The following is a 12,778-nucleotide window of genomic DNA, read 5'->3' as shown; positions in this document are numbered from 1 at the left end:
AAGTCATGAGGAATGGCGGCAAAAAGACATATGTACCGCAACAATTTTTAAAGTGTGTTGTCTATGAGTTTTGGTAAGGTTCCGAAATCGCACTAAATCGCATGTTTGTAAATCGCATTATTTTTGGCCAAATCGCAAATGTAAAAGAATGCAGTTTTAGGGGTAGAATTGGAATTCGCATACGATTTATGACGATTTTTGGTCACGAAAATCTGTGAATTTTGGTAACAGAAATGTACAATCTTTTACGCATTCTAATGGGTGGTTTTTGATCATAATTTAAAAAAAAAACAGTGTGTGCTATCACAGGCATCCCCCCCAGACAAGACACCCCCAGGATGGGACACCCCCCCGGACCAGACACTACAAGCTCCGGACTGCAGATTTTGATGTCCGGTCCGGCGGTCTGGGGTCTTGTCCGGGTCCAGTTTTTACATAGTCCCTAGTTTACCGTCTTCAATATTTACAGATTTAAAATGTGATACAACCTATTGATTCCTATATTTTTTATATTTCAGGTTAACACTGAGGTATTGATAAACAAAAACTCGTTCTATAAAACATGTTGCCACATTAAAAGTCCCAGTAGATTAATAAGGGGTACATATGGCTGCACTACAATGTATTAAAATATAACTAGAAGAGACACTTACAGTTTAATTCCCCAAACCTTGTAGTTATTAATAAAATAAATCTTGTATCTTCTTGTAATCCAAAGGGATTATGGTACTTGTGTAGTTTCCTGAGGCATTTGCCAGTATGTAATATGGAGAACTGGCAAATGCGTCCTTTAGTGTGCATGAGACGCACTTGCCGTCTCCCTGAAGTGTAAACGGGTAGGGTTGCTGTACCCTGCCGCACAAATTACTGAAACGCACAAGCTTGCCAGGGACAGAGCTGCAGCTTGTGGGGACAGTACGGTGAGAAAGCTGCCTGACAGGGACACTACGCTGACTACGCAGGGCAGCAGCTGGAACACTACACTAACTCATACCTCCCAACAGTCCCGATTTCAGCGGGACAGTCCCGATTATCAGGGCCTGTCCCGCTGTCCCTCCCGCGGTCGGCAGAGTCCCGCGGTGAGAGGGGGCTGTTGGGAGTCCCCCCTGTCGGCTGCTAAGCAGCGGGGAATAAATGCTGTGCGCATGCGCACAGCGTCTATTCCCGCAGCCAGGGGGCTGGGGGCATGGCTAGAGGCTCACAGAGCCTCTGGGTCATGCCCCCATAGCGCAGGAGATGCGTCCCGAGTCGCCGTCAACAAATGTTGGGAGGTATGCTAACTACACTAGGCTGCAGTTGGGCTACGCTAACAGTTTACACAAGTACTGGAATTATTTTTGTAACCTTTAGGAAGTAAGGGTAATTTGTACATGTACAAGAGGGATACGCATCCCATACTGGTAACAAACCAATTCTATTGAAAGGGGTTGTGCGACTTGATTTGATCTATGTGTTTAAGTACATATAAATATAAGTACAATATATACTTTATCTTTAACAATTGGCCTTATATACTTGGGATTAAAGTGCCAAAAGCATGTTGAAGCACAATAACATAGTTTGCCGTATCAGACACTTTCTGAATGTCCCCAAAACAATAATGTAATGAAATATAGGCATGCACATAGCAGCACACACCTACTCTCACAGGTTCAGTGCCAGCCCTGCCTGCTGCAGTGTAACGTCGTTTTAAAGCTCATCTCACTACATTACAAATGAGATACAGAAGGTTTCTGTTCTTCTATTTAGTAGTAGTGCCAACAACTGAAAACACACAATAATAAAAACTATTAGCAGACAGAGCATTAAAGGGGACTTGAGTGAGCATAAGTGGAACCGAGCAGACTGGTCTTGTCTACAATATGACAAAGTCCATGAGCTTCATAATCATACCCTGTCATATAAGATTTACTAAGATTTATATGCAACTATCTCCAATGATACATTATAGAAGGGCATTCATTAAATAAATCCCCACACACGTATATCTATGCAGTATTACTAATGTACCTGGCTGCTCATGTGTTGGCTCTCCTGTTGCTAGGGGCATCGCTTCGGTTGTTAGGCTTGCTCAGTCTGGCCACACCCACTCGTCGCGTCACGTCGTCTGACATTGCTGGGAGCGCTTCCCACTTTTACACAGTAGCGGCAGTGGCAGGCCGTCTAGGCTGCAGTGCAGCTGCTGCACCTGTCACCATAGAGCAGATTCCTGCGCACTGGCAGCGGATTGTCATCCGTCTCCGTACAGTACTGCTTTCCTGACACCAGCTGCTGTGGAACTACATGACCCAGCATTACTGCCTGCCTCTGTGCTAGATACATAAGGGACCCATGTTATGGAGACTATCACAGATTACATAGGGAGACAGAATCTGTTTTCAATCAGACTAGAATCCATGCAGATGTATATTCATCAGCCTGCTGCTCCTGACAGCCACTACAGTCTGCACCCGCTTGCCCAGTTGTTATCTCTCTTTATCACCCTTGCATTTATCTCTTGTTAAGGCTTAATACATCTGCCCCAATGTAACTATTTTTTTTGGTATATTTATCTCAAGAAAGTAATAAAGGAAATAAAGAAACCCCAATAAAGCGGACCCCTCTCAAGTCTTCCCCCAAGCCTGGGCTGAAGCTCGTTGCTATTCCCCTACCTCAGGGCAGTGGATGCAGAGTTGATAGAGGTCAGTAAACATTATATTGAACTAAAATTGTCGTTAACAGGAGAATTATAGGTCCCTGTATGCCGGCACTTAGCGAATGACAAGTAACAGCATGTAAGGCAGGGTTGTTTTAAGAGGGTGCCCGTACAGCCTCCGCTGCGGGCCCCCTCCTCTGTGATGGCAAGCAGACTCTGGTATTATGCCAGGGTATACTGCGCAAATCACTCAGTAATGGCCGCGGTGGCCATTTTTCTATTGATTTGTGTCTTCGGTGCCTCCGCTGTGGGACTCCATAGGGGTAAGTATAATATATGAGTGCCGTGTGTGCCCCCCATAGGACCACTGCGCACACTGCACCCATTATAAAAATGCCTATGATCTATGATGTAGTGAAGGGGTGGCCAACCAATCAGAGCTAATACAGAGAAAGAGAAAGCACAGAATGTCCAGTATGGTGCACCTTTGAAAGGAATGTACGATAAAATGTAACTTTTAATAAAGGATGCTTTTAAAAGATTGCGAACATAAAAACACACTAACACACAGATAAACACAAATAGTGATTTGAAAGAGGAAGAATTCCTCATGCAGTGTGCCCCGGATTTGTAATACAAATGACAAATTGGAAATTTTTATTATAGATGTCTCCTGGTGTGTATGCACCACGGAGAACCCCACTTAAAGGTTTGCTGTTAAATTCAAGAACAGTTGGACTTCATGTGTAACCCTGAAAATGAGATCTACCATGAGATCGGGTTCACATGTATCGACTTTGTGTGTGCTGAAGGGAGATTGACTACTAAGTCCTATTATTCGTGTGATGCGAAATCCCTGTCAGCGCAACCGTTGTATCAATCACTGGTATAGATCGATTGACTTGATATTTACACAGACAATAATTTGTGTAGAACTTAAATGGGTTTCTAAGATTAAACTAGGTTTAATCTTATTGTGTGTGTAAATATCAAGTCAATCGATCTATACCAGTGATTGATACAACGGTTGCGCTGACAGGGATTTCGGATCACACGAATAATAGGACTTAGTAGTCAATCTCCCTTCAGCACACACAAAGTCGATACATGTGAACCCGATCTCATGGTAGATCTCATTTTCAGGGTTACACATGAAGTACAACTGTTCTTGAATTTAACAGCAAACCTTTAAGTGGGGTTCTCCGTGGTGCATACACACCAGGAGACATCTATAATAAAAATTTCCAATTTGTCATTTGTATTACAAATCCGGGGCACACTGCATGAGGAATTCTTCCTCTTTTAAATCACTATTTGTGTTTATCTGTGTGTTAGTGTGTTTTTATGTTCGCAATCTTTTAAAAGCATCCTTTATTAAAAGTTACATTTTATCGTACATTCCTTTCAAAGGTGCACCATACTGGACATTCTGTGCTTTCTCTTTCTCTGTATGCTCAAAATTTATGTCCCATGGTAGCACACCCTTACAGGTTGACTCAAGTGAATCCCACACGAAATAACCTATACAAGGGTCCACCTGAATGAAAACGATACTATATTTCCCTGTGCGACTGGTACAAACCCTTGCTCTGTTTATACCAATCAGAGACAATGCTGTTACAATGTGAAAAAAGGTGGTGTCCAAGCTCCTACAAGGCCACGCCCCATTTTTAAAATGGGCTGCAGCCTAGCACATTTATGTTATATCAAACCATCTTGTGACATCTCAGCTTCAAACTAACAGCACATTTACGCTTTTTATCATCGTTGTTTTAAACCAGCAGCCAATTTAGTGTATTTATAAAACCTTGTGAAAAACCGAAGATTAAACCTAGTTTAATCTTAGAAACCCATTTAAGTTCTACAAAACGCCAAATGAGACATTACTATATTGTTCTTGCAGCACTCAATTGCAGGCTAAGCCTACAGCTGAATCAGTCCCCACCACTAGTGACCAATAACTTACAAGCCTAGGAAAGAAGCTGGCCCAATAGGGTTATGCACTGGAGAGAGCAGCATAAACACAGCCCAGAGGAGCTGAAATAATGATCACCACAGAAAGGATCCGCACTCGCATATACTTTTATAATTTAATACAAGTAAGAGGGCTGGGTTTTTTAAGGTGGGAAACGCAAACACAGCCCTCCAGTCTCACCAAATTTGCAGAAGTAGTCCAACTGCATGTAAGCGTCAAGGGGGGGGGGGGGGGGGGGGGAGACGGACTTAGTTGGCGGGAAGAGCTGAAAGTCGCTGCTAGCTGAGAATGTGTGTGTGCCAGTGCGGTGAGGGGCAGCTGGAAGAGCTGACAGCCACATGTAAAAGAGACCTCACCAATGTGTCAGCGCAGGGTGGTCAGCTGGAAGAGTTGAAAGCCACTGACAGCAGAAGGTTCTGTGGCATGTCATGATTAGCCTCCGCTGATGCGGTGCATTAACGGCCTGCTGCTACCTATAGTCTCCCTGCAAAAGAAACATTTAAAAAAAGACTTGCAGACCAACTAATGTAACTCTTTATTAGACACACACACACTGTACATACTTACCATGTTCCTGGCACCACTGAGTTCCCTTGTCCAGTAGAATTACAAGGCGCCAGTTGGTGCTCTTCTCCAGTAGAATCCCCGCTATTAGAAAAGTAAAAAATTGCACAACCTGATCCATCCAGACCAGTGGCAGGTTTTACCTATGGGCAGTGCCTGATTAATCAATAGGCTAATCAGGCTGCAGCTTAGGGGCTTGGGGCACCTTGCAGACGAATAAAATGAAAACCTGATTTGGTACTTATGTAATATCTGGGCTCCCCTTTTTCTTATGAGACCGCGTCCCCTCGTGGGGCTCGCTGCGCTCGCCACGCTTCGGGCACGGTGGCTCGCTGCGCTCGCCACACTATATAAAATCAACTCCATGCATAGTTGGATAGTAGGGGTATGAAAAAATGGGGTACATTTAACATGGGAGCCCAGATAATACATAAGTACCCCTAATTTATTCCATGCTTGTTAGCTTTTACCCTTCCCGAACTGTGGGGTAAAGTTCTTAAGGTAGTCTCCTTAAGAACTTTACCCCACAGTAAAGTTGGCTGTGCCAATGTAACTTACTGATGAACCATTACTATACATTGTGCTACAGCACTAGCTGGGCAGCTTAAAGCCAGAGTCTAATTCACACGCCACAAGCATTAGATCATATAGTACATGCCAGTTGTATAACCTTTGTAACATGCACATGGGCAGTATAAATGTCGAGTCCCTGAGCACTTGTACCTGTGTGTTTAGCAGCTTTACAAGGGGAGCTACGTGTGTTTTTAGCCTAGGACGCCTGGAACCTTTAATCTGTCCCTGCCTATGGGTTGCTGGACTACAGCCCCCAGTACAATCTGCCACTGCAGTGAGTGAGTTGCAGTCCATGACTGCAATGGCTTCACTGTGACTGGTAGTGACTTCCTAGTAAAAGTTGCACCTGTCAGTCACCCACAGGACAGGAAATGTCCTGTGGGACAATAGTAGTAGTAGTAGTAGTAGTACGTTTATTTATAAGGCGCCACAAAGTGTCCGCAGCGCCGTACATAGCAAACAAAAAAAAAAAAATTACAAGGTAACGTACAGGGTGTGTAGAAAGATACAGTATAAATAGGGGTATAGCTGGTAGAACTAAAATCAGCATCAGTTCAGAAGTAGGTGTCAAAATAGTCAAGGAGACCGAAGATGAAGTGGAGGAAGGGAAGAACAGGACAGGAGCACAGGTGAGGTAATGAGGTAGGGTGAGTACGTGAGGAAGGAGGGCCCTGCTCATAAGAGTTAACATACTAAAAATAGGTGGGTGGACGAACGAAATACAATAGGATAAGTAGGAACGGAGGGGAACGGAGGCAGGATAGGAGGATCAAAAGAGGTTAGGAGGAGGGATAGGCTAGTCGAAAAAAGTGGGTTTTGAGGGAGCGCTTGAAGGAGGTAAGGGAATCAGATAGCCTGATGGGTGGCGGGAGGTTGTTCCAGTGCAGGGGGGCAGCGCGAGAGAAATCTTGGACACGGGAGTGGGAGGAGGTGATTAGGTGAGAGGTCAGTCGGCGGTCAGCGATGGAGCGAAGAGGACGGGAGGGAGTGTGGATAGAGATCAGTGAAGAGAGGTAGGGAGCTGTGGAGGAGGAGAGAGCCTTGTAGGTGGTGGTGAGGAGTTTAAAGAGAACTCGGAAAGGAATGGGGAGCCAGTGAAGAGATAAACAGAGGGGGGAGGCGGAGGTAGAGCGGCGGGAGAGGAAGATGAGCCTAGCAGCAGCGTTAAGAATGGATTGGAGAGGTGCGAGGCGGGTGAGAGGTAGCCCAGAGAGAAGGATGTTGCAGTAGTCAAGGCGGGAGATGACAAGAGAGTGAATGAGAATTTTGGTCGCGTCAGTGGAGAGGAATGGTCTGATGCGTGAGATGTTGCGTAGGTGAAAGCGGCAAGACTGTGAGAGAGCACGAATGTGGGGGGTGAAAGAGAGGGAGGAGTCAATGATGACACCGAGGCAGCGCGTTTGGTCGGTGGACGTGATCTCGGTTTCACCAATGCTGATGGAGATAGTGGGAGAAGAGGGGATGTTCGGGGGATGGAAGATTAGAAGTTCAGTTTTAGCCATGTTTAGTTTCAGGAAGCGTTGGGTCATCCAGGCTGAGATGGCCGTGAGGCATTCGGAGACCTTGGACAGAAGTGATGGGGATAAGTCGGGGGAGGAGAGATAGATTAGGGTATCATCAGCATAAAGGTGGTAATGAAAACCATAGGAGCTGATGAGGGTGCCCAGAGAGGTGGTGTAGAGGGAGAAGAGGAGAGGGCCAAGGACTGACCCTTGGGGAACACCGACTGGCTGGGGGGTAGTAGGAGAGGAGGAGCTCGGAGTGGAGACGGAGAAGGAGCGATCGGAGAGGTATGAGGTGAACCAGGAGAAGACCGTGCCAGTGATGCCAAAGGAGCGGAGGGTGTTGAGCAGGAGAGGGTGGTCAACAGTGTCAAAGGCAGCCGACAGATCAAGCTGGATGAGGATAGAGAAGAGGCCTTTGGATTTAGCCGATAGTAGATCGTTAGTGACTTTGGTCAGGGCAGTTTCAGTGGAATGTAAAGGGCGGAACCCGGATTGGAGGGGGTCTAGAATGGAGTTAGCAGTAAGGTGGCTTAGGAGACGATTATAGGTCAGACGTTCTAGGAGTTTGGAGGCAAAAGGGAGGAGGGAGATGGGCCTGTAGTTGGATGGAGAGTTGGGGTCCAGATTTGTTTTTTTGAGAATTGGGGAGACAAGAGCGTGTTTGAAGGAGGAAGGGAAGATCCCAGAGGATAGGGAAAGATTAAAGAGGTGAGCCAGGTGAGAGCATACTGATGGACTGAGACGACGGATAATATTGGAGGGGATAGGATCAAGCGGGCAGGTGGAGGGAGAAGCGGATTGAAGGATAGAGTGGACTTCAGCAGCAGTGGTGGGGTAAAATGAGGACAGGGGTTGGAAGGAGGGGAGTGGAGATGTAGGAGGGGAGGAGGGAGAGGGTGAGGTCATGGCAGCAGTGATGGCAGTCCTGAGAGAGGAGATTTTGGTTGAAAAGTAGGTAGCAAAATCAGCGGCTACGATGGAGGACGGAAGAGCTGGAGGAGGGGGGGAGAGCAAGGAGTTGAAGGTGGCGAAGAGCCTGCGAGGATTGGATGATTGGGAAAGGATGAGGGACTTAAAGTAGGATTCCTTGGCCAGAGCAAGGGCAGAGCTGAAGGAGGAAAGAATGAATTTGAAATGGAGATAATCCGCAAGGGAGCGTGATTTCTTCCAGAAGCGCTCAGCAGTGCGAGAGCACTTTTTAAAGAATTGGGTGATAGGTGATTGCCACGGTTGGGGGTTGGAGCATCGAAGGGGGATAGAGGAGGGAGGGCAGGCAGAGTCCAATGCCGAAGATAGGGTGTCATTATAGAGGGAGGCAGCGAGGTTCGGGCAGGACATGAGGGCGATTGGGGCGAGAAGAGGACACAGCGTGTTTGAGAAGGCAGCAAGATCAAGTGTGTTGACGTTATGCCGTGAGACAATGCGCTTGGGAGGGGGGGTGGGAGAGGGGGAAGCAGTGAGGGAGAAGGAGATGAGGTGATGGGATTGCCAGACCAGGCTGCAATTAGCATAGAGCTGGCTTCCTGTAGGACGACACTCCCTGCTTAATCGTCAGCTCTGGCTGGCTTCTATGGGCTGCAGCTGATACAGTCCATAGAAGCAAGGGGTTTGCGCATGAACAGTCAAACCACTGCTTGTGCGCATACACTAGTTTATTATTACTATTATTTATTAACAGTTTCTTATTTAGTGCTTTACAGAGAATAGTTGAACATTCACATCAGTCCCTGCCCCAGTGGAGCTTACAATCTATATTCCCTACCACATGTACACGCAGACACAGACATTGTAGGGTTAATTTGTTGGAAGCCATTTAGCCTACCAGTATATTTTAGGATTGTGAGAGGAAACCGGAGTACCTGGAGTAAACCCATGTAAGTATGGGAAGAATATACAAACTCCACACAGTTAGGGCCATGGTGGAATCTAATCCATGACCTCACTGCTGTGAGGCTGTAACACTAACGATTACACCATCCGGAATGTCCCAGTACAGACCATTTTGCTGGTGCCGGGGCCTAAACGGCAGAGCCTTCCCTCTCTTCTCCCTAGAGGACCAGCAACAGCATTCTTGCTCTACAAATGTAGTAGCCGCCACTGAGAAGCTCTATATGTGTAAACACATGACCACTTGTTACTCCATTCTAAGCCACGCCTGTCCATACTCCATTTATGCCATACTTAATCTAGTTTAGAAAGATCAATCACCTGTAAACTCTATTCACCTATATGAGGCTACAGATTGTACGCTTGCAGCAGGGACATGTAACCCTTACATGAGCACATCATCCCTTTCTTCCAGGATACAGATTAACTACACAGGTTCAGTGGCACTTAAAATCGACCTGAAAGCCATCCTCACAACCTGTGTCATTAATATGTGTCCAGGATGAAAGGGATGGTTTGGGCACCCTATCTAAGTGTGTCTGTTGCTACCCTGTTTGTTATATGAATTTATAGTATTTTAAAACACAATTGAATCACCAGTGCTACATAGCAAATAGTAGATGACAAAAGGAATAATGATTCTTTATGTATACATACCAATTTCGGGCGCCTGCACCACCTCACAGGCCTCCTCATCCTCCTCTTCTTCCGGGGCCTCCTCAGCTGGCACCTCCTCCTCCTCCACTGGCACCACCTCCGCCTCTACTGCCAACACCTCCTCCTCCACTTCCTCCCTTTCCTCTGGCACCTCCTCCGCCTCCACTTCCTCCGCCACCCCTTCCTCCAACACCACCTCCTCGTCCATCGCTTCTGCGACCTCTTCCTGGGCCACCTCTGCCTCCTCCCGGGCCTGTCTTGCTCGATCCCGTGCTGTGTTTGAGAAAAAAAAGTGCCAATTAGGGGTCATTTGGACAGATGTATTAAGCCTTAACAAGCTATAAATCCAAAGGTTATAAGTAGAGATAAATGTACAGCCAATCAGCTCCTTACTGGCTTTTATCAAACAAAGCCTGTAACATGGCAGTTATGATGTGACATTTGGGCCATTGTAAGCATCACAAACAATAATCCTACACAATTACATATTTTATGACCATTACAGGGTGTCAAACAGGAAGTACCACACATATAGTGTATGCCATGTTTAACTCATGGATCAGGCAGGTTACCTTATTGGTTTAAAAAAGGTCATGTAAGCAATATTGTACAATTGGGCATTTAATGGGTAAACACTTACATCGTGCAATGCTGGCCTGTATTAGCTGGAGCTTTTCTGGCTGGCGGCGCCTCAGATCCGACCATCGCCGCTCCAGCTGTGCGATGGTCCTGCGCACCTGGGTGCGCGCAAATATGCGCCTGCGGGCTGCGGCATACGCCTGGCGCTTTTGCCTATTGGTAATGAAGGGCCCCGCACGCCCCAGCCTGGTCTCCATAACGGAGACCAGTGTCCTAAGCTCCGTGGGTGAGAAGGGTGCTGCTCTCCCATAGGAAGCCATCTTAGCAATGGCACAATTCAAGCAATCATGTCCTGTCATTGGTTGATCAGAGTGATATTTGGTATTAACTTTATTGTTCATTTTGTCATTAACAGCGTGTATGCGCCACAACAGACAGCTAACCTATTGCATCGCCAACCCACACTTGCTGTACCTTTGCATAGTTGAGCAGACCATGCCATTACTTACTATCTTCTAAACAGACAGAGTGAAATAAGTTGGCAACCCATTATATATAATCTATTACATTCACCAAACATGGGTAAAAGCAACAGGTGAAATAGTCTGCATCACTAGCCAGTTACACCTAACTCTACAAGGTACTAAACTGCTTTATTAAAGTGAAAGCTATACAGCAGAAACATAGCAAATAGTGCCAGACCTTTTCCCAAATTAGGCCATGGTGCCATGTGTACACTTACCTTCTACTGGGCCACACTAGAGATGTTGAATGAAATGTAGCTAGCATCAAGCCAGAATTTGGAGACCTTTCACATGTGATTTGGATGCTAGCACTGATTACTATTGCCTAAGTGGTGGACTGGATTTACATATGGAAGGGTTAGTGTCATTTGTACTACATACCAAACAAGTGCACAGTACAGATGTACATTCACATATACATTTCATGTCTGACCTCAGTTTTATTTGGTCATTGGAGTACAAATCTGCAAATAGCTACTAAATCAGACTTACTATGTTTGCCAGGTTTAAAAAAAAAAAAATCCGCAGGTAGGGGCGTGGCCTATGCGCCGCACGGTCTACGCTGCCATACGGAACGCTGCCGTACGGAACGCAGGGTGTCGCTGATGTACGCCAATTACAGAAATAGGATATAAAGGTGTGTTACAAAACTGCAATGTTGTTGCAAACATGGCTGGCTCAGAATCTGAGGAAGATCAGGTGTTGCAGGACCTGTTTGGCCACATGGACTCCAGCACCAGCTATGTCCCCCTCAACCCAGACCAGCCATTGGGAGAACAGCAGCCAGATGGGCCATCTACATCAGGCCAATCGGCAGCTGGCCCATCCTCAGCCTCAGCAGAATCATTGGGAACACAACAGGTGGCTTCCCAACAGAGTAGCCTGGCCAGCACTTTGAGTACAGCGACAGGTGGCCGTGGCCGAAATAGGGCAACAGAGGAACCAAGCAGCAGAAACATGGCATTCGAAGCGCAGGAGCTTGCCATCCTGGGACCCCGCACACGGGATTGGATCGAGTGTCCACAGGACAGGTTGACACACACAAGGAGATGGAAGATCTGGGAGGACATAACGGCGGAGATTAATGCGGTGGCTCCACAAGTTCGTGAGACGGAGCACGTTAAGAAGAGGCAAGTTCATGTGTGTTACATTTGAGCAGTACAATACCAGTAATGTTTACATTAGATGTTAGATGGAGTTGGTCAATGGCCGGTCACGTTGCTTGGAGCCACAGACATGTTTACCATGTCATTTAATCAATAGTTATTGTAGGGTGAGTGTGAATGTATCTTCTAAGGGTTGTGTTTATATTTTCATTGAATGTAAGTTGTGTGTAATGAAACACATGTTGTCATCTGTTGCAGATTGCAATGTGTGCTACAGCAACCAAGAAATGGTCTTTGGCGCTCGGGACCAGAGGGGTGTAACTTGTCCCCCTGCAGCCACCACGTTAGAGGATTGCTAGCCTCTAAAATTAAACAGGAACAAGAAAGGAACGTGGGGCTCTTGGGTATGACAAGGAATTCACAATTTATTAAAAAAACATATATCACAACAATACATACAATAATACATTTAAAACCAGGGTATCAACGAAGTGCTATTATGAGACCAATTGAAATAAGCATTGGATAATCTATCCCCTTATGGTAGAAAAAGGGGTTGATTTGAATGGTATGAATCCAATTGATTTTCAAGATACAATGGGGGACATTTACCAAAATGGATTCGTAGAAAAAAGGTGTATTCGTAGGGAGAAATACACCTTTTTTTTACGAATTTGTATTTTCGGGATTTACAATCCCAAAAATATAACAATTCGTAGTCCTAAAGATGGAACATTCGTATTTGTATTTACAAATACGAATGTCCTACACCA

At 46.0% G+C, this 12,778-nt stretch overlaps 1 protein-coding gene and 1 long non-coding RNA gene across 8 annotated transcripts in view; one reads left to right on the top strand and one right to left on the bottom strand.

The window, feature by feature from the left end:
- The window catches only part of FAM184A (family with sequence similarity 184 member A), a 211,401-nt gene extending 209,242 nt beyond the window's left edge, over window positions 1-2,159 (bottom strand). For all 5 annotated transcript variants that reach the window (XM_083176804.1, XM_083176800.1, XM_083176802.1 and 2 more), the window contains exon 1: window positions 2,011-2,159. The gene's annotated coding sequence lies outside the window, so the exon portion shown is untranslated. The remainder of the gene's footprint in view (window positions 1-2,010) is intronic.
- Window positions 1-12,778, top strand: part of LOC146063901 (uncharacterized) — a 165,165-nt gene that overhangs the window by 2,222 nt on the left and 150,165 nt on the right. Inside the window, exon 1 of one of the 3 annotated variants that reach the window (XR_014471707.1) lies at window positions 2,605-2,681. The exons of the other annotated variants lie outside the window; for them this stretch is intronic. This is a non-coding gene — a long non-coding RNA (uncharacterized LOC146063901). Of the gene's footprint in view, window positions 1-2,604; window positions 2,682-12,778 lie in introns of those variants that run through there. 3 annotated transcript variants of the gene reach the window in all.

This window comes from Crinia signifera, chromosome 3, assembly GCF_055691185.1.
Source record: "Crinia signifera chromosome 3, ASM5569118v1, whole genome shotgun sequence".
Classification (NCBI taxonomy): Eukaryota; Metazoa; Chordata; class Amphibia; order Anura; family Myobatrachidae; genus Crinia; species Crinia signifera.
The sequence above is the reverse complement of the archived record's forward strand: the minus strand, read 5'-3'. Positions and strand labels throughout refer to the sequence as shown.